Source organism: Myotis nattereri (assembly GCF_964212035.1).
Source record: "Myotis nattereri genome assembly, chromosome: 16".
NCBI lineage: Eukaryota > Metazoa > Chordata > Mammalia > Chiroptera > Vespertilionidae > Myotis > Myotis nattereri.
In genome coordinates this window covers 30,483,210-30,503,714 of record NC_138091.1, presented here as the reverse complement: position 1 = coordinate 30,503,714, position 20,505 = coordinate 30,483,210, and the positions used below count along the sequence as shown (strand labels likewise).

The window sequence follows — 20,505 nt, the reverse complement described above, 5'->3', positions numbered from 1 at the left end:
CCCAGTCAGGGCACATGCCCAGGTTGCAGGCTCGGTGCCCAGTTGGGGGCATGCAGGAGGCAGCCAATCAATGATTCTCTTTCATCACTGATGTTTCTATCTCTCTCTCCCTCTCTGAAATCAATCAATAAATAAGTATATTTTTAAAAAAGAAATACTACATTCTATATATTTATCATATACTGCAGATGTCATACACATGTGTATATGATTCTTTGCAATAACAAAGAATGTTAGCTATATAAATTAATATAATAATAATGTAACTTGATCCATTTCATGAAGACACTGTATGAAGGTTAGGGTGTCATGTTAACCTGGCAAGATCAATCTGACCCTTGCAGGATGACTTTGGGTCTTACTAGCAACAAAATATGTAGAATATGATAAAGACATTTCAAAACTGAAAGGACTGCAGAATCTTCTAATTCAGTGTTCTTTTTTTAAACAGAAAAAAGATCTTTTTTAAACCAAAAGGATTTATATTAAGCCTAAGAAATAAAACAAGAAAAAGTGGATCTGCTCTAAATAAAGTGAAATAGGACAGGAGAGAATCGTTGCAGCCTGCTTTCCCTCTTTTTTTGACTCCCGGATGACTTGGGAAATCCCAAGGCCCTCTGGCTCACAGTTTGAAAGCCAGCAAAGGTGACAGATGGTTTTATACTCTGAACTGCTCCTCTGCTTGGAACACAGAACAAGGACAGATAAATCATGCAGAGCGTGTGCACTGACCACAGTGGAATGAAGCAAAAAATTAAAAACAAACAGATCACTAGAATATTCCCACTCTTTGGTAAATAAGCCACCCACGTCTAAATAACCCAAATGTCAAAGAAGAAATAGCAAAGAACATTAGAAAGCATTTTGAACTGAGTAATGATGAAAGCACAGCTATCAAGGCTATTATCGATAAAGCAACAAACAACAAGTGTTGACAAGGACGTGGAAAAATGAAACCCTACTGTGCTGTTGGTGGGAATGCAGATTGGTGCAACCACTATAGAAAACGGTATGAAGGGTCCTCAAAAAGTCAGAAGTGGAACTGTCTTATGCCCCAGTGATTCCACTTCTGCATATACATCTAAAGAAGCCCAAAATACTGATGTGACAGAATAAATGCACCCCTATGTTCATTGCAGCGTTATTTACAATAGCCAAGATGTGGAAGCAGCTCTAGTGCCTATCAATAGATGAGTGAATAAAAAAGGTGTGGGACATTTACATTAGTTGGCCATACTAGTTGGGAATATTAGTTGGCCACAAAAAAAGAAGGAAATCTCACCATTTGTGACAGCATGGATGGACCTAGAGGGTATTATGCTAAGTGAAATAAGTCAGATATTGAAACACAAACACCATATGATTTCACTTATATGTGGAATCTAAAGAACAATATAAACAAACAAAACAGAAACAGACTCATCTATACAGAGAACAGCTGATGGTTGCCAGAGGGGAGGGGGCCTTGGGTGACGAGGTGAAAAAGGTGAAGGGATTGAGAAGTACAGATTGGTAGGTACAAAATAGTCATTGGGGTGTGAAGTACAGCACAGGGAATATAGTCAATAATATTGTAATAACTATGGACGGTACCCGGTGAGTGCTGGAAATATTGGGGGAAATACTTTGTAAAGTATATGATTGTCTAACCATTATGCCAATGATGGCGAATCTTTTGAGCTTGGCGTGTCAGCATTTTGAAAAACCCTAACTTAACTCTGGTGCCATGTCACATATAGAAATGTTTTGATATTTACAACCATTGTAAAACAAAGACTTATATTTTTTATATTTATTTTATATATTTAAATGCCATTTAACAAAGAAAAATCAACCAAAAAAATGAGTTTGCGTGTCACCTCTGACACGTGTGTCGTAGGTTCGCCATCACTGCCTATGCTGTAAACCTAAAACTAATACACAATATTGAATGTAAACTTTAATTAAAACGTAAAAGTACAGCCATTAAACTGTGCAATAGAGTTAGAGTTGTGCTAACAGTGAAATGTAGTCTTCAAGTGCATATATTAGAAAATATGACAGGCTGAAAACCAGTTACCTAAGTATTAAACCCAAGAGGCTGAAGAAAAAAAAATACAAGAAAGTGGAGAAAAGGAAATCATAAAAATAATGTAAATAAATTAATGTGATAGAAAATAAATGTATTAATACCCAAATATAAAAACCAAAAAAGTGGTTCTTAGAAGAGACTTAGACAATTTATAGACTTCCAGCAGAGCTGATTAAAAAAAAGAGACATGGGGAAAATTCCCAAATATGAGCAATTAAAATGAGGATGGCACTATAGATGTTGCAGATGTTAATAAGCAATAAAAGGCTACAGTTAACAACTACATGTGAAAAACTTTGAGAATTTTGGTCAAGTGAACACATTTCTAGAAATCCCTAATTACTAAAACTGAACCAAGAAGATATATAAGTATAAATAATCCCATAAGTAAATTGAATCTAGAATTGAAATCCTTTCCACTGTGTGATCTCGAAGCCTAGAAATCTTTGCCAATGAATTCTTCCTAACAGTTAAGGAAAAGTAACAGCAATTTCTCACCCTTTCTTCCAGAGATTAAGGGAGGAAGTGTTTGGTTGTTGGGTGAGTGGGAAAATTCTCATCTCAATGTAAGAGACCAGCATAACTTGATATTAAAACTTGATAGGAGTATTACAGAAAGGGTGGAATTGAAAAAAACAACAACACATTTCTAATGAAGATAGGTATAAATAGCTTAATCTAAATATTAGAAATTTTAGTTCAGCAATATATAAAAGAATAATATAACCAACTTGGGGTTTATTCCAAGGATGCAAGCATACCAGTTCTATTTTACAACAATAATGTTGTATAACAGATCACCCTAAAACTCAATGGCTCAAAACAATCAGCATTTGTTTAGCCTACAGTTCTGTAAGTGTACTTTGTAGTTCTATTCTTGGCTGGCTTCCTCAAAAGTCTCTAAATTGCTAGTGGGAGTATAGTTGGTAAAGAGACTGAAAAAACTATTTGTAAAATACCTACTAATGCTGAACATATGCATATTCTATGAACTAGCAATTCCACACAAGTATATATCAGAAAGAAATGCATATAGTATATGTTCTCCAAAAAAATGTACGATTTTCATAGCTGTACTATCCAAAATATTTATAAGATGGAAATTGTCAATCTACCCATAAGATATAGAATGAATACATAAATTGTGGCATATTAATAAAGAGAATTCTATTTAACAGTGAAAGAATTGTTATAAGCAATGATACCTATTGTTGAACAAGAAAACCAGACCTTCCTCCACCAAAAAAAGGAAAGAAAAGAGTATCATTTCATTTATGTTAAGTTCCAAAAACTGAAGAAATTACTCTATGGACTTGGCAGTCAGATTAGTGGTTACCCTTTATAAGACTATGACAGGAAGGGGATGTAAAGGAGACGTGATCTACTCATAATATTCTGTTTCTTCATCTTGGGTCTGGGTGTTTGGTGTTTGGAAATTTGAGTTGTACACTTATGTGTGCTTCTCTGCATATGTTATGCTCAATCTTTAAAAGCTAATTTTATAAGGTTCAAAATGTATAGAAAATATGGAATATAGAAATATATAGGAAACATAGAAAAGGATGCCATTAGGGGTTGAGATAACAAAGCACTGAGTAAGGGAAGACATTAATATATCTCAGATGTATACAGCTCTTCAAGGATGTCTAATCCTCCTTTATTTGTAAATATGCACCTAAAATACATAAATAACTCCCACAAATCAAAAGGGAAAGGTAGACAAGTCCTCCTTCAATGGGGCCAAAGACTTCAACAGACCCTTCACAAAAGATGAAAGCCTAACTCTAATAAACATAATTTAAAAAGTTCAACTTTATTAGTCATCAGGAAAATGCATATTAAAACCAGCGTGGTATCCACATACCAGAATGACTCAAATGAAAGCAACTGTCAATAGGCAATGGAAGCAAGGTTGTGGAGCAACAGAAACTTTTAAGCATTGCTAATGGGAGCATAAATTGGCAATATGGGCAAAGTTGAAGATGCACAGACCCCTTCAGTTCATTCAGCAATTCCACTCTTAGATGAATACTCGAGACTAGAGCAAGCATGTCAAACTCGTGACCCACCGGCTGCGAGTTTGACATGCTTACTCTAGAGAAATACTCACACATGGGTAGACGAAAACATAAAATGATGTTATATACACTAGGAATAAATGATGGAAACATCCAAATGTTCCTCAGGAGGAGAACAGATAAATTAGCTGTGGTATAGTAAAATCCCTCCATCACACATTCAATGGAGTCCAAATACTCAACCAGATAAAACCAGGAGCTAAGCTTTGAGGTCTTGCAGTTCTCAGAATCCGCTGTCTAATTTTGCAGAGCTTTTAAAAAACGTTTGCTAAGAAATTCTGAAACAGGAGGGTCAGGGACGGTGATATGTATCAGAAAAACAACCACCTCTTGCTTTTCTAGCCAGGTTTTAGAATCACTAAATTAGCGTATGATACTAATCAGGCTGGCTTGTTGCTGATCCACGAGGGTCAATGGGTTTCACACAGGCAAGAACTTCTGACCAATGGTAACAAGCTGTATCCCTAACAGCTTTTCTTCTATCAGAGAGTGAAAGTGTGGGAGTAGAATCCATTATTCCTATTGAAAAAGTACCTCAGACCCATGTTCCACTGAAGGTCTGACAGATCACATCCTGCCGTGAAAAGCCCACAGGATTTGCATCTTTATCAGATCTTTGCATAAATGCGAGGATGGCGATTGGCACGCGAAGTAGACTGCAGTTTTTAAACCTTTATTTCAGGGTTCTCAAACTTTGTCAGGCTGAGAAAAAAATCTTCAAAAATGCACAATGCTCTGTAAGATAAAGATCCTAAACCACCCTATCAGGTTTGGCTCAGTAGATAGAGTGTTGGCCTGTGGACCAAAGGGTCCCGAGTTCGATTCCAGTCAAGGGCACATACCTTGGTTGCAGGCTTCTCCCTGGCTGGGCCCTGGTTGGGGCATATTCAGGAGGCAACCAATAGATGTGTTTCTCTCACATAGATGTTTCTCTCTGTCTTTCCCTCTCTCTTCCACACTCTCTAAAAGAGCAATGGAAAAAACATCCTCAGGTGAGGAATGAATGAATGAATGAATGAATGAATGAATGAATGAATGAATACATATATAAATACCCTAAACCAATTTAACTTATGAATAAAAAACACACAACAGCCCTGGATAGTTTGGCTCAGTGAATAGAGCATCAGCCTGCAGACTGAAAGGTCCCAGGTTTGATTCCGGTCAAGAGCACATGCCCAGGTTGTGGGCTCGATACCCAGTGGGGAGTGTGTAGGAGGCAGCCGATCAATGATTCTGATTGATGCTTTTATCTCTCCCTCTCCCTTCCTCTCTGAAATTAAAAATATATATATATTTAAAAAACAGAACAGAATATCTAAGCAAAGTATGCAGTGTGTCATATGTGTGCATTTTAAAAGCAGCTACTATTTATTGGGTGCTCATTGTACAACAGGCAGCTTGAGAAGCACTTATGTCCATGATTTTGTTTAATCCTCCAAAAAGCCACACTCCTATGAGACGAATATCATTACTATATCCTGTTTCATAGATGAGAAAACAGACCATGATATTAAAGTGTATGGCTTGATCAAAGTTACCAACTAGTTATGATCCATATAAATCCGGAGCAGGGTTGCATTAGGAGAAGGCCTTAGGTACTTCTACCTTTATGGGCCCCTTCTTCAACAAAACATTAAAAGTTATGTTTTACTACTGCATTTGGAAAAAAGATGAATGGAATCCAGGCTAGATTTTATTCTTTTTTTTTTCCTTTTCTTGTGATAAATCTCTAGTCAAACTAACTAAGAAATAAACAGAGAGAACGTATGAATTACAAATACCAGAAAAGAGAGATAGTACCACAGATCTTACAGAAATTAAAAAGATAACAAAGTATAAAAAAAACTCTATGCCCATAAATCCCACAATGTGCATTAAACATACCAATTACTTAAAATCACTCAAGGAAAAAAAAATACCTATATGGCCCCATATCTGTCAAGAAAATTGAACTTATGGTTTGAAATCCTCCATCAAAGAGAGCTCTAGCCCCAGATGGATTCATAGGCTAATTCTATCAGAGTTTTAAGGAAAAAAAGAATGAATTCTATAAAATCTCTTCCAAAAAAAATAAAAGAGAAGGGAAAACTTCCAGACTCATTTAATGATATCAGAATTAATTACCCCTCTACCCAGATCAGACAGAGACATTACAAGGAAAGAAAAACTATGGATCAATCTCCCTCATGAACATGGACACAATAATTCTTAGCAAAATATTAGCCTTAGATAGTACAAGCCTCGTCTACTATCTTGTTTTAAACAAATATTTTTAAAGAAGCAACAAAAATAAATAAATAGTAGCCTTCTATATTTATTTACCAGTTCTGGGCACTTTTCAATTCTTCCTTTAGCTATAACTTTACAACTTGTTTCATTTTCTTTCTACCTGAAAAACTTTCTTTGGCATGTCTTGTAGTACATAGCAACTGATGCTAAATTCTCTCAGCTTTTATTTGTCAGAAAGTGTCTATTTGACTTTCATTTTTGAAATATACTTCCATTAGATATGAATTCTACATTGACAGTTCCTTTCATTTATTTTTTGTTACAGCAATTTGAAGATGTCATTGTATTTTGACTTGAATTGTTTCTGAGAAGAATTAGCTATTAATCTTATTGTTCACCTGTATGTAATGTCTCACCACACACCCACTCCCACCCTAAGTCATTTATAATTTTCTTTTTCTTTTATGTTCTTTTTTTTCTAACAGTTTGAATATGTTGTTCATAAGTGTGCTTTTCAGTGTACTTATCATGCTTAGACTTTGCTGGCTTTTAATATTTGTGATTTGTTATTTTTCATCAAATTTGAAATGGTATTATGTAACAAATTTCATATGTGATATTTTTCCAGACATTTTTCTACCTCCTTATTTTCCTGGGATTCTGATTACATGTAAAGTACACTATTTGAGACTCTGATTACTGCATATAATACTGCTTGAAATTTTCTCACAGAGCAATGATGTTCTGTTATGCTCTTGTTGCCATCTTTTCTGTTTGACACTGAGAATTTTTTTTATTGAACTGTCATGAAGTTCACTGATCCTTCTATAGTGTTCACTCTGCTGTTTGGTCTACCTAATTGTTATAGTTTAACATTTTATGTTTTGATTTATGATCTTTTGGAGCTAACTTTTACATAAGATGCAAATTATTGTCAAACTTGCCTTTTATTTCCTTTTCTTGCCTTATTGCACTGGCTAAGACTTTTAATAACTTATTGAATGGTGAGAGCAGACATCTTTTCCTTTTTCCCAGCCTTGTGGAAAGGTCTTTTATCATTAAGAATTATGTTATCTGTAGCTTTTTTTGTAGATGTTCTTTAGCAGTTTGAGGAAGGTCCCTTTTATTCCTAGCTTGCTGAGAGTTCTTATCCTGAATTAGAGGCCTGGTGCACAAATTGGTGCACCAGTGGGGTCCCTCGGCCTGGCCTGTGGGATTAGGCCAAAACCAGCTCTCTGACATCTGCCAAGGGGTCCTGGATTGTGAGAGGGTGCAGGACAGGCCAAGGGACCCCCCACTGGTGCACTATCAGGGCCGGGGAGGGACCACGGGAGGGCTCCAGGGCATGTCCAGCCCGTCTTGCTCAGTCCCAATCAGCCGGACTCCAGCAGCAAGCTAACCTACCAGTCAGAGCATCTGCCCCACAGTGGTCAGTGCACATCATAGAGACTGTTAGACTGGTCGACTGCCCCCTGGTGGTCAGTGTGTGTCACAGCGAGTGGTTGGACTGCCTTAGCATATCATTAGCATATTACGCTTTGATTGACGACTGGACACTCAGCATATTAGGCTTTTATTATATAGGATGAGAGTGGAATTTTGTTGTTAGTGCTGTTTTATTTTTTGTATCAATTGATCTGATCATCTACTCTTTCTTATTTACATGAGTGATAAATACAAACTAATGAATATAAACTATATTTACTATAAACCAAAAATCAACTGTAATGTATTAAATTATATTCATTTTTCAAAAAAATTCTGAACCAGCCTTGTATTTATGGAATAAACTCTTCTTAGTTATAGTATATATCTTTATTTATGTTTTTTAAATTATTTTCTCCCCTTCAGTATTATTTCATTTATTTTGTATTTATTGATTTGAGAGAGAGAGAGAGATATTGACTTATTGCTTCACTTATTTATGCACTCATTGGTTAATTCTTATATGTGTACTGACTGGGGATTGAACCCGAAACCTTGGCATATCAGGAAGAGGCTCTAGCCAACTGAGTTACCCAGCTAGAGCTTATTTATAGTTTTAATTTACTAATTTTTTTGTTGAATTCTTATATCTATGATAATAAGGGATATTAATCTGTGTTGGTTTTTACTTATTTTACTCTTTATGTCAGGTTTCGGTGTTAAGGTAATGTTTGTCTCCTAAAATAAGTTATTTTTCTTCCTCTTAAATGTCTGGTGGATACTGTATAAAATTAGTGTTAATTCTTCTTTAAATGTTTGGTGGAATTTGTCAGTAACCATTGAGACCTGGAGATTTCCTTTACAGTCATTTCACATGTATTTTAAAAAATTGCAACTACTGTAAATTGTATTTTACAGCTCTAGAATTTATATTTTTTATAGTTCCCAAATCTCTCCTGAGGTTCATTTACTTTCATCTTTTTATTTTTTTTAATTAAATCTTTATTGTTCAGATTATTACATTTGTTCCTCTTTTTTCCCCCCATAACTCCCCTCCTCCCAGTTCCCGCCCCACCCTCCGCCCTCACTCCCCACCCACTGTCCTCTTCCATAGGTGCACGATTTTTGTCCAGTCTCTTTCCGCATCTCCCACACCCCTTTCCCCCCAAAAAATAGTCCATTCCCTTTCTATGTCCCTGATTCTATTATGATCACCAGATTATTTATTCACTTGTTTCTTAGATTCACTTGTTGATAGATGCATGTTTGTTGTTCATAATTTGTATCTTTACATTTTTCTTCTTCTTCCTGTTCTTAGAGGATACCTTTCAGCATTTCATATAATACTGGTTTGGTGGTGATGAACTCCTTTAGCTTTTCCTTATCTGTGAAGCTCTTTATCTGACCTTCCGTTCTGAATGATAGCTTTGCTGGATAAAGTAATCTTGGTTGTAGGTTCTTGGTATTCATCACTTTGAATATTTCTTGCCACTCCCTTCTGGCCTGCAAAGTTTCTGTTGAGAAATCAGCTGACAGTCGTATGGGTATTCCCTTGTAGGTAACTGGGTTTCTTTCTCTTGCTGCTTTTAAGATTCTCTCTTTGTCTTTTGCTCTTGGCATTTTAATTATGATGTGTCTTGGTGTGGTCCTCTTTGGATTCCTTTTGTTTGGGGTTCTCTGCGCTTCCTGGACCTGTAAGTCTATTTCTTTCACCAGGTGGGGGAAGTTTTCTGTCATTATTTCTTCAAATAGGTTTTCAATATCTTGCTCTCTCTCATCTTCTGGCACCCCTATAATTCTGATGTTGGTACGATTGAAGCTGTCCCAGAGGCTCCTTACACTATCTTCGTATTTTCGGATTCTTTTTTCATTTTGCTTTTCCAGTTGGGTGTTTTTTGCTTCTTTGTGATTTGAATCTTTGACTTGATTCTTGAGCTCCTCTGGTCTGCTGTTGGGTGTCTGTATAATATTCTTTATTTCAGTCAGTGTATGCTTAATTTCTAGTTGGTTCTTTATCATAACATCGAGATCTCACTACATTTATCGGCGGTCTCACCAGTCTTTTCGAGGGCCTTACTAAGTTTATCGGCAGCTTCTAGACAGTTCTTGAGAGACCTTAAAAGTGTGGTTTTGAGCTCTATATCTTCCATTTCTGACATTTGCGTCCTGTTTCTTTGTCTCCGCATTTTTTTATCTTTTCTTGGTGCACCCCCTAGTGGTCTTTGTGCGCAGTCTTGTAGTTAAGCCTTGATTGTTGTCGGTAATACCAGGGGTGATTTGACCTCCAGGCTCACTGGCTATGAGAGTCAGCTGTGTCTGCAGTGGGAGAGCTTCTGTGCTGGATCTCTAGGGCAGTGCTAATCTAGCCTTTGCCTGAGGCTATCCGGCAAATGGCGCTGCACAGGGCTTGGGCGGGGCGGGTCCCCGGGGATCTACAGGGCAGGCCAGAGCGAGCAGTTATGGCTGCTCTCAGTTCCATCCCTAGGGGCTCTGCCTCTCCGAGTCCCAGCAACTGCTGCAAACCTCGGAGAGAAAGCTGCCTTCGAGTTCTGACTGAAGCCAGACAGTCCCGCTTCTCCCGTTTGAGTCTGGGTCTCCAGAGACTCGCCCGGATCTGGAGCTCAGAGTCTGAAACTCCCTCCTGATTGAAAACAACAACTGTGCCCTCCGCCGCCAGCCCTCTCCGCGCGTGCACTCCGCACCTGAGTATTTCACTTCAGCACTGCGCCTCCTCTGAGTCTGGGTATGATATTCTCTTTCCTCCTAGTTGTAGAATTTCCACTCAGCCAGCCTTCCTGTGGTTCTGGATGATGTCTGTTCTGTCCTTTAGTTATATCTCTGAAGTGGTTGTTCGAGGCAGCAATCTCCGGTGTTAACCTATGACGCCATCTTGGTTTCTCCAAGCCAGGATCTCTAACCAGGATCTCCAGCGAAGTTCTGGTCTGGATCTCCAGCGAAGCTCTGGTTAGGATCTCCAGTCAGGTTCTGTGTCCATGTTCTCTTGCTAGGTTCTCCAGGTTCTCCAGCCAGGTTCTGTAGCCATGTTCCCTCGCTAGGTTCTCCAGCCAGGTTCTGTCCAGGTTCTCCAGCCAGGTTCAGTCACCAGGTTCTAGTCAGGTTCTCTTGCCAATTTCTGTAGTCAGGTTCAGTCCAGGATCTTTTGCCATGTTCTCTCCAGCGAAGTTCTTCTGTCTCTAGGTTCTGTGTAGGTTCTGTGTAGGTTCTGTCTTCTCTACTTTCATCTTTTTAAATAAATCCTCACTATGATTACAATGATATATAAAGTCCTTGTCTGATTATTGCAACATCTGGTTCATCTGTTGGTTAGTTTCTGTTGAATTTTTTGATAAAAGATATTATTATCTAACATGTCTCATAATATTTTATTATATGAAACTATGTATAGAATTACAGTGGAGATTGATTTATATTCCTATTTTGCTTGGTTTATCCCAGAGAGTATAAACTCTTTATTATGTGTGATAGCTAAAGGTGAGAACATGATCATTCACATTTTACCATGTAATAAGTGTTCTCAGATTGATCCCAGCATAGAAAGTTTAACACAATTCTTATTAGCTCAACTCCCAACTTCCAGCTCTGCTACTGTAGGTACTACTAATTAAGAATTAATCTCTTCTTATCAATGTTTGATCCTAATTCCAGGAGGACGGGAGGGTCCAGGTGCAGTATCACCATTGGATTTAAACTGCCTCAGGCTGACTTCAAAGCTCAGAAGATTTGTAGAAAACTTCTTTTTAGGTTTTGGCTTTGCCTTCAATGCCATATTTTTTGCAACAAAATTATTAAAAATCATTATTTCAAGCAAACTATTAGTGCGTGTGGCGTTTTCCTGATTCTGTTCTGGCTCATCTGCTCCCATCATTATCATTAGTTCTTCAGGTTTTTCTGGACCCATTAAAGGTCACGTTTTCTTCTCCTCCTGCCTGGACCCTGACCCAACAATGTACCTTCTTCCCAGAGGCTGCCACTTACGGGCCACTTGCTGCTCATTTATGAGCTACGCACTCTCTGTAAATTAGCTCAGGGCTTCCTTTCACACAGTCTTCCTTAATGGATAGGCAATGTGGCGGTTACTGTGAGGTGTCAATTTGACCGGGCAGCAGGGTATTCTCATATTTGGTCAGACATTATTCTGGGTGCATCGGAGAGGGCATTTTTGGAATCTGCAGACTGAGTAAAGCAAATTGTCCTTCCTAATGTGGCGGGGGGGGGGGGGGGGGGGGGGTTCATCCAATCACTGAAGGCCTCACTAGAAGAAAAAGGCTGACTCTCTCTTTCTCAAAAAAAGAAGAAACTTATCTTGCTTGACTGCTCTGAGCTGGGACGTCAGTGTTTTCTGGCCTTCGGTCCCAAACTGAAACTTTGGCTTTTGGGGGTCATGTGACTCCTGACTTTAGACTGGAGCCCCATACCAGCTCTACTGGGCCTCCAGCTGGCCCACTGAGGGTGGTGAGCCTTCTCAGCCTCAAAAATCACATGAGCTAATTCCATATATACAATTATACATGCTGGCGAATTAAAGGAATAAACATACCTACATTAAAAAAAATAGAGAAATGATGCATAGATAATGCTATAAGAAAGATTCACATTTGGTTAAATTACCACGCCAAATTGGACCTCAATTAATGATCAAAACTTGGAGAGCTTCAAAGCCACATTTATAGGGATTATAGAGAGAAGAACTGGAAAATGGAGTGCCTTTCAAATAACTATAAGATTGTCCTCATCTGGGGTATTAGATTTGTCTTTGTTGTCCAGAGAGAACTAGAGCCATCGAGCAAAACTTTAGGGAGACCTATTTTAGCCTCAGTTAATTCATTCTACCAATATGCTTTGAGAAGCTAGGACATGACAGGCCCTGTGCTTGACACTTGAGCTTATGTCAAGGAACAAAGAAAATGAAAATAGCCTCCTCCCCGCGCCCCACCATCCCTGTCTAGCAAGATAAATCTAAGTACAGGGAATTCTAAAAAGAATCAATGGAAGAAAAAAAGCTGAACTCACACAAGTGGAAAAAGTGACTGTGAAGTGATTGAATCCTATGGCAGTTCTTGATAACTGTTTAGCATATTTTTGAGGAGATTTTAAGTAAGGAGACAGTTGAATCAGATGACTTCTGAAGTCTCTTCTCATTTAGGATGCTCTGAAATCTCTCAACAATTCAAATGACCCATACGCAATATCAAGACTTTGCTACCAGCAGTCACTGAGAATTAGGATAGATTCCTTGGATGCCAAAAGACAAGGTCATAGTCACCAATCATTTGGTTTCAACTCTCGTTGTGCCATGTTCCATATTCTGTCTTAGCTGAAAATCACTTCCTCATTTCTGGGCCCCTCATTCTAAGTTAGGTCCTCTTTATACTTCATCTTCTTCACCTTTGACTTTCCCTGCACAGCTATCATCTCAATTTGTAATGACACCCTCTCTGTGTGTGACTATTTGCATAATGTCTACACCTCCAGTAATCCACCGGCTTCATGAGAGTAGGAACTGCGTCTGTTTTCCTCACCACTCACAGAGGACCGAGCTCAGAGCCTGCCACATGACAAAGTGCAATAACTATTTATTTGGTGGTGAATGACAAGTTAATTGAGGAGAGACCTGGAGAACAAGAATGGTTAGTCTCCGAGTGATCAAGAGTGTTGAGAGGCTGGCTTAGCTGGGAGAAGCCACAGAGAAAGGAGGAATGTCCCAGGGTTGGGTGTCTTCATAGATTTCTCTATATCCTTCAATATCTAGAACTCTGGAATGCGGGAGCTAGGACCTGACTATCTAAGGCCTCATTTGACAGAGCAGAAACCTTGAACATAGGAAGAGGGGCAGGCTATGAATATGCATGAGCCCATGGACACACAGGGAGCATTTTAAGAGCTATTTTCAGAAATATTTTGGAAAAGACAGACACAAACAAACAAAACACAACCACTCCAACTATCCGACTTAAGTTTGACATTCAGGCTCAGCTGTTGATCCAAAAGTGGCTGAAGATGGGAGAGTGTGTGTTGGAGTTGCGGGGGTTGGAGGGGAGGGCGGGGGTCCTGAGCCAGTGACCTCCGCAGGAGACCCATCCCCCAACACACAACATGGACAGAGCGCCCCCTCCCCACGTGCACAGGGTCCCCTGGGACCTGGGTGCTGAAGGAGCCTGTGGGGCCTGCCGGTGCAGAGCCGAAATGCTGACAGCCCTCTGATTGCAACGGTCACCACAGTAACTTTCCAAAACCTCCCACGGTGGGGCTGGGGGAGGGGAAGCCCAAAATCCCAAATATAATTTAATTTCCAGAGTAAACACTTTGATGTAAAAATGGCCAAGGCTTTCCTGGAGGCGAGGCAGGCTCGCTCAGGCATTACCACACTGCCCTCTTGAGATTCTGCGGAAACCCTGCACAGGGCCTGCTCCAACTACAAAGAATGGGCAGGGCAGGGGAGGCTGCCCAGGGATCTGGGATACAGACCAGGGACTTTACCATCCGGGAGCACAAATGAGAGGGAAGAGACCTAAGCGGCTCTGTCTCTCCAGTGGGCTGAATGCAAATAAGGAAAACATTCACTGTTAGGAATGTCTCATTGGGTTTTTAAAATATATTCTTACTGATTTCAGAGAGGAAGAAAGAGGGAGAGGGAGATAGAAGCATCCATGATGAGAGAGCATCATGGATCGGCTGCCTCCCGCACGCCCCCTACTGGGGATCGAGTTCACAAGCCAGGCATGTGCCCTGACCAAGAATCGAACTGTCACCTCCTGGTTCATAGGTTGAGGCTCAACCACTGAGCTAAGCCTGCCCGGCTCTTTCATTGATCTTGGAAGACCGATGAGCAAAGTGCACTGTACGTGGTCAACATCAGGGATACCTATCAGCCATTTAAGAGCTAAAAAGGGGAACCAGCTCTATCCACCTCCCCTAGGATCCTGCTCTGAGCCCCAGCCTGGCATAAAGATGGTAAAACTGTTCAACATTTATTGAGCGTTTACTACATGTCAGTGGCTGTCCATATTTTTTTTCTTAGTGAATCATAATACCTGTCAGGTAGAAGGTACCATTTTCTGGACTTGACAGAGAACAAGACAGACTCTGGAAGTCTAAGTAACTTTCCCATAACTATTGGGGTCAGTAAATGACTGGGCAAGAAGTTTAGCTGCGGTCTGTGGGACTATGATGTCAGGGAGAACCAGATGCTAGTTCGGCTCTGTCAGACCTATGACTTTGGGCTGGTTCCTTCCTGCCTCACGGTCCATTTCTCCTCTGCAAAAGGGAGAGACTGCATTAGATCACCTCTGAGGGTGAAAACTCGAAGCTTCCATGAAGCTATGGCATTGACAGCTTAACAAGAATTGGTTCAATAAGGATGAGCAAGTCAGTTAAAAAGCACTGAAAGGGGACATGAGATGGGAAGGTTCTGATGGGCCAGGGTGCAGGGGTGGAGGCCAGCTTTGCACAGGGCACAGTGATGGGGAGCCCAGAGCCTGGGAAAATGGGATGTGGATGGAGGCCTTGAGTGAGGAGCTAGCTTCAGATATGTGTCCTATAACCACAGATTTTACCTGCTGACACCAGGTGGCCTTAAACAGATAGGCTTGCTAGCTGGTCCATCTTGGATCAAAAAACAAAACATTCTGCCAGGCTGTAATTTGATCGGTTCCATTTATAGGTCAGTATCCATTCTGATGGGAGTTCATTTGAAGCCAGTGGGGATGCAGCATTTAAAAACTGTGGAAGTCAATGAACTTGGAAAGCCATTTATCTCCTCACCCCTCAAGTCTATCTGTTCCCTGCAGGGTTGTGGAAAAGACAGTATGCCCAGGAACTGCTGAGCTTGAAAATTGTTTCTTATAACAACAATAGTTATGACATTTAGCCCCATCTCTTTCACAACATTAGTGTAATGATTGCCAAGAAACTGCCAAGTTCTTGCGTATCAAATATTGTAATATTTTATACCTTCAGTGTTTCAATGACCACATCACACACACACACACACACACACACACACACACACACACACTGATCCACTATATATGCAGGGCACTACAGTCCTACTGTAGAATCTGAAATATGAGTTTATTTTAACTTTGCTCTCAAGAAATTCTTAGTCTATAACATAAGGCATCAAAAATAGCAATTATTACATTACAAGCTGGTAACTGGTAAGGGCCATGAGAGAGCTATACAGGTTGCTATGAGGCTCACCGCCCAACTTGGCCTGAATGAAAAAGAAAGGTTAGGAAAACTATTGACAGGAAGTGACAAATCCAGCAGAGTAGGTGAGAGTGGGAAGGATGTTCTAGGCAAAGGAAGTATAATGAGCAAATACACTGTGGCATGGAACAGTGTGATTTATTTAGGGAATTGCATGAATTTGTCTGACAGCTAGAAGGAGACGGATGCCTGTGTGAGAAGAACAAACCATAAATTTGGAGCGATAGGCAGGGAATGGGTCAAAATGACTTTGCAGCATGTCATAAGCCATTAATTTCATCCTAAAGGAATTTTTTCATAAAGGAATTTGGAAGCCACTGAACGATTTTATGCAATGCAACCATCCTTACAATCAGAAAACATTTTAAAGGCCTCAGTACCCAAGACTTGAAAAAAAATAAGACTGAGACCGAAAGAAATTAGAGACCATGACAGGGAGAATTAATAGAATGAGTAATTAGAATTTTCTTTGGCTACTGACAATTTCTGAGTTGTCTCATTGTAGGATGGCATATGTAACAGAATCTGTACTTCGTTTTTTTTATGTGTTTACAGGGTGATTGATGATAACACCTAGGAATCGGCTTCTTGGAGTTAAAACACTCTCTTATAAATGGTAAAAAGTCCACCTTCTCTGTATCCTCTCCACGTTGACAGTACGTGTTCACACACCACACGCTTTCCGGGGCCCTTCCATTTATGTTTCCCTCTTTGCCGTTAGCTGGTCTACAATCAAAACAATTCCTCCCCGAACGATAGCCAGGGTGAGCCCCTCTCCCACGCACCCTGTCTATAAAATCCCACCATTGTTCTCCAGTTTTCATCGGGAAGCAAAAGCCACTAAAAAACAGCTATGGAGAGTCTGAAATCTGTAAAAAGGAGAGCAGCATTAACTGAAAATAGAACCAGAAGGCTTGTTTGCTCTTTCCCTTGAGCTCTTATGCAGACAAGAAATTGTGATGCAACCTCACTGGCCGACCATAAATTGTCCAATTTCTTCACGCCTCCAAGCTGACGCCAACCTGTCATCAGGATCTGGTCTTGATCTCCCCAGTCTGGTTCTTCCCTTTTTAAACTAAAGCCTGACTCTTCAGAGTCTTTTTCTGATTAACTCGGGATCTGGCTTTTCTCAGGCAAACTTCTACCCATTCAAGAACTGATCTGACAACACCGGGTTTCCTGGGACTTCCAGCAACTCAATGAAAATCAGGCAATGGAAAACCCACAGGACTTACACCAAACAGTTCCCATTCGCTCTGAGACATAGGAGCCACTCCTAGACAACATACAACGATAGTTACTCAATTGTCATTTCACTGAAGACTTTCCTGACCACCTTATTTAAAAATGCAACCTGGCCCCCATTCCACATGCTCCACCCTAATTCTTCTATATCATTTTATTAGAACTTATTTTAGTTATTGATTGTCTGCCACCCATATTGGTGGATAGAAAGAGATATATAATAAATACACATACTCACCAGACCTACATTTCAATAAAACTAGCCAGATAGGTAAACCGAGAGGAAGATATAGATGGGTAGGCAGGTAGGTAGGTAAGTAGACATGTGTTTGTATGGGTGTATAGGAAGCGACATCGTGAGACATTGAAAACATTAAAACAGACTCACCCAGAATGAGAGTCGTGTTGTGAATGCTTCCAGACACAATGTGTTCTGTGTAAATACTGAGCATCTTCAATCTAACAGTTACTTATGGAATCGCAGAAGAACGTTTGGAATTCAGACTCTTCCAGGAGACCTAGACTCGTCTCTCACGCTCATTGAAACCTCACCTGGGATACCAGGCTGGCATCCGGAACCATCTATCCTTAGAGCAGCACCTGAAACCACAGACCTCGCCATCAGTCTTACCTGGGGAGGAGAGAGAGAAAACCGGAGCGCTCCTCAGAGGCAGCACCGACGGGCGGCTTGGGAAAGTTGTGTCACGCCCCATCTCTAAGACTCATCCAGTAGCAAGATAATCTAAGTCAAACCCTGGTGAGCCTTCACATATTCTGGGACATCTCCATGGTTACCCAGCCCACCCCAACCTTCTCACCAGATGGCCACTGCAAGCTATGGAAATTCTAGAACCACAATGTTCCTCTTTTTCTGAATGACCCACAATCTACAATCTAGACTTCACTCTGGCAGCCTTTGGACTATCAACCGCTCAAGTGCTTGAACCTTCGGGGCACTTTGGAAGCTTTAATTCTGGAAGGAGGCCACTATTTCAATGGCTTTCCCTTCAGAAATCTCCCTGTACTATGAATTCAAGTCTTTTCTCTCTCTCTCTCTCTCTCTCTCTGTATTTTACACTCACACACCAATTAACAGCTATTTTTCTATGGCCTTAGTGAGCATATAATTCACTTCTGGTGGCTATGGAGTCATTTGGAATAATTATCTACATGGTTGCAGAGCCTTCCTTACACAATGGAGGGTTGGAATTACATAAGCTTTTTTTTCTTCTTCACCTAAAGGTGCACAAAGGTAGAGTTTATTCAATTCCCCCCTCTACCACCACCCCGGAATCTACATCAACATATTCATGTTATGTGCAACAAGCATGTTGCTATGGTAATGATTATAGCTTTATATTAAGAAGCAGGAGGATCAGCAGCAAGAAAACTGGCTTTATTGACCGTTCATCCCCCTCCCTCCCTCCCTTTGCAGCCGCCCTGCTCTGAAGCCTGCCTGAGTTCCTTGCTACAAATACAACTTAGCTGTGACCCTGATCGGAGTGGCCACAGTTGGCGATTGCGGGCAGTACAAGATAAACTAAAGCCTGTTAAGTCACTGCTCCCACCCTTTACTCAGAGGCTTAGAGGAACATACAATAAAAAATTTTAAGGAAACCGCAGTCCAGAGAGGTTTCGTTTCCATCTCTGCTCTGTTGTAGATGCTTTGTGAATTTGTACGTCCCTTTTTTTCAACCATGAACTGCAACTTCCTTCCCAGCAGGATGATAATGTTAGCCCAAATGCCTTCCAGATTCCCTCCAGCCTGAACAGGCTGTTTGCTGCAGTGGAAACAGCGCAGCCTTCAGGAACAGGCCTGGATTTTTACCCCAGAGAAGACACCCCTTCTACACTCTGGCAAGCTCGCCTCTCTGAGCTGCTGTTCTCCTTCTCTTTAAATATTTCTTAATTGCTAGTTTAATTACTGGAGTCGGGGCTAATGTATGCAGAGTGCCTGGCCCCCCTAAGATGGTTGACGAAGAGCACCATGGGTTATGTGTTGAGTTGGCTGCTTTTCATTCAGCAAATACCACGGAGGGTCTGTGAGGCTCTGGGCTACAAGGATGAGCAAAAACACAGTGCTGCCAAAACCGGTTTGGCTCAGTGGATAGAGCGTCGGCCTGCGGACTGAAGGGTCCCAGGTTCGATTCTGGTCAGGGGCATGTGCCTGGGTTGCGGGCGCATCCCCAGTGGGAGATGTGCAGGAGGCGGCTGATCTATGTTTCTCTCTCATCGATGTTTCTGACTCTCTATCTCTCTCCCTTCCTCTCTGTAAAAAATCAATAAAAAAATATATTTAAAAAAAGAAAAACACAGTGCTAAGCCTTCCCTCGTGGAGCGTGCAATCTAGCAGGGGAAAGAGAAACCTGAGACAAATGCAAAATCGCAGTGGTGACCGGCACTAATACGGAGCCCTGTGAGAGCTCATACTAACATGAGATGCGGCAAGAGGATTTGACCTGGTCAGAGAAGTCAGAAGGTGACCTCTGAACAGAGAGATGAAGGAGGCGTATGGTTTAAGTGAAGAGACCAGGGCAGAGTGTTCTAAGCAGAGGGGAAGCAGGGACAAAGCCCTGAGGTAGGAAGGAGTGCAGTGCAGTCACTGGACTCAGAGAACTCACTGTGACCGGAACAGAGAGGTTTCACAACACTAGCTTCAGAAGGGTTCAATTATAAACAAGCTATGAGTACATGCTGAACACTATCAAAATCTAGTCCTTTTAAAAGATTTTTATTGATTTTTAGAGAGAGAGGAAGGGAGAGGGAGAGAGAGAGAAACATCCATGTGAGATCAGCTGTCTCCAGCACACCCCCTACTAGGGATTGAGCCCCGCAACCCGGGCATGCACCCTGACTGGGAATTGAACCAGTAAGTAACCTTTTGGTGCACGGGACAATGCCCAACCCATTGAGCCACACCAACTAGGGCTCAAAATCTAGACTTAAAGGTTTTGATGAGGTGGTATATATTGATGCCTGAACGATTTGAGGGCTCAAAATATTTACATTCCATCCCTGGCTGATGTGGCTCAGTTGTTTGGGCATCATCCTGGGCACCAAAAGGTTGCTGGTTCGATTCCTGGTCAGGGCACATGCCCTGGTTGCAGGCTGGATCTCCAGCAGGGGGCGTACAGGAAGCAGCAGATTGTTTCTCTTTCCCTCCTTCTCTCCCTCTCCCCCTTTTCCTCTCCCAATCCCTCTCCCTCTCCCTTTCTCTTTCTAAAA

General features: G+C 40.9%; 1 protein-coding gene across 1 annotated transcript in view; it reads right to left on the bottom strand.

The window, feature by feature from the left end:
• ANKFN1 (ankyrin repeat and fibronectin type III domain containing 1) overlaps positions 1 to 17,938 on the bottom strand; it is a 482,658-nt gene extending 464,720 nt beyond the window's left edge. Inside the window, exon 1 of the mRNA XM_081109618.1 lies at positions 17,912 to 17,938. The gene's annotated coding sequence lies outside the window, so the exon portion shown is untranslated. The remainder of the gene's footprint in view (positions 1 to 17,911) is intronic.
• Between the last annotated feature and the right edge of the window lie 2,567 nt (positions 17,939 to 20,505).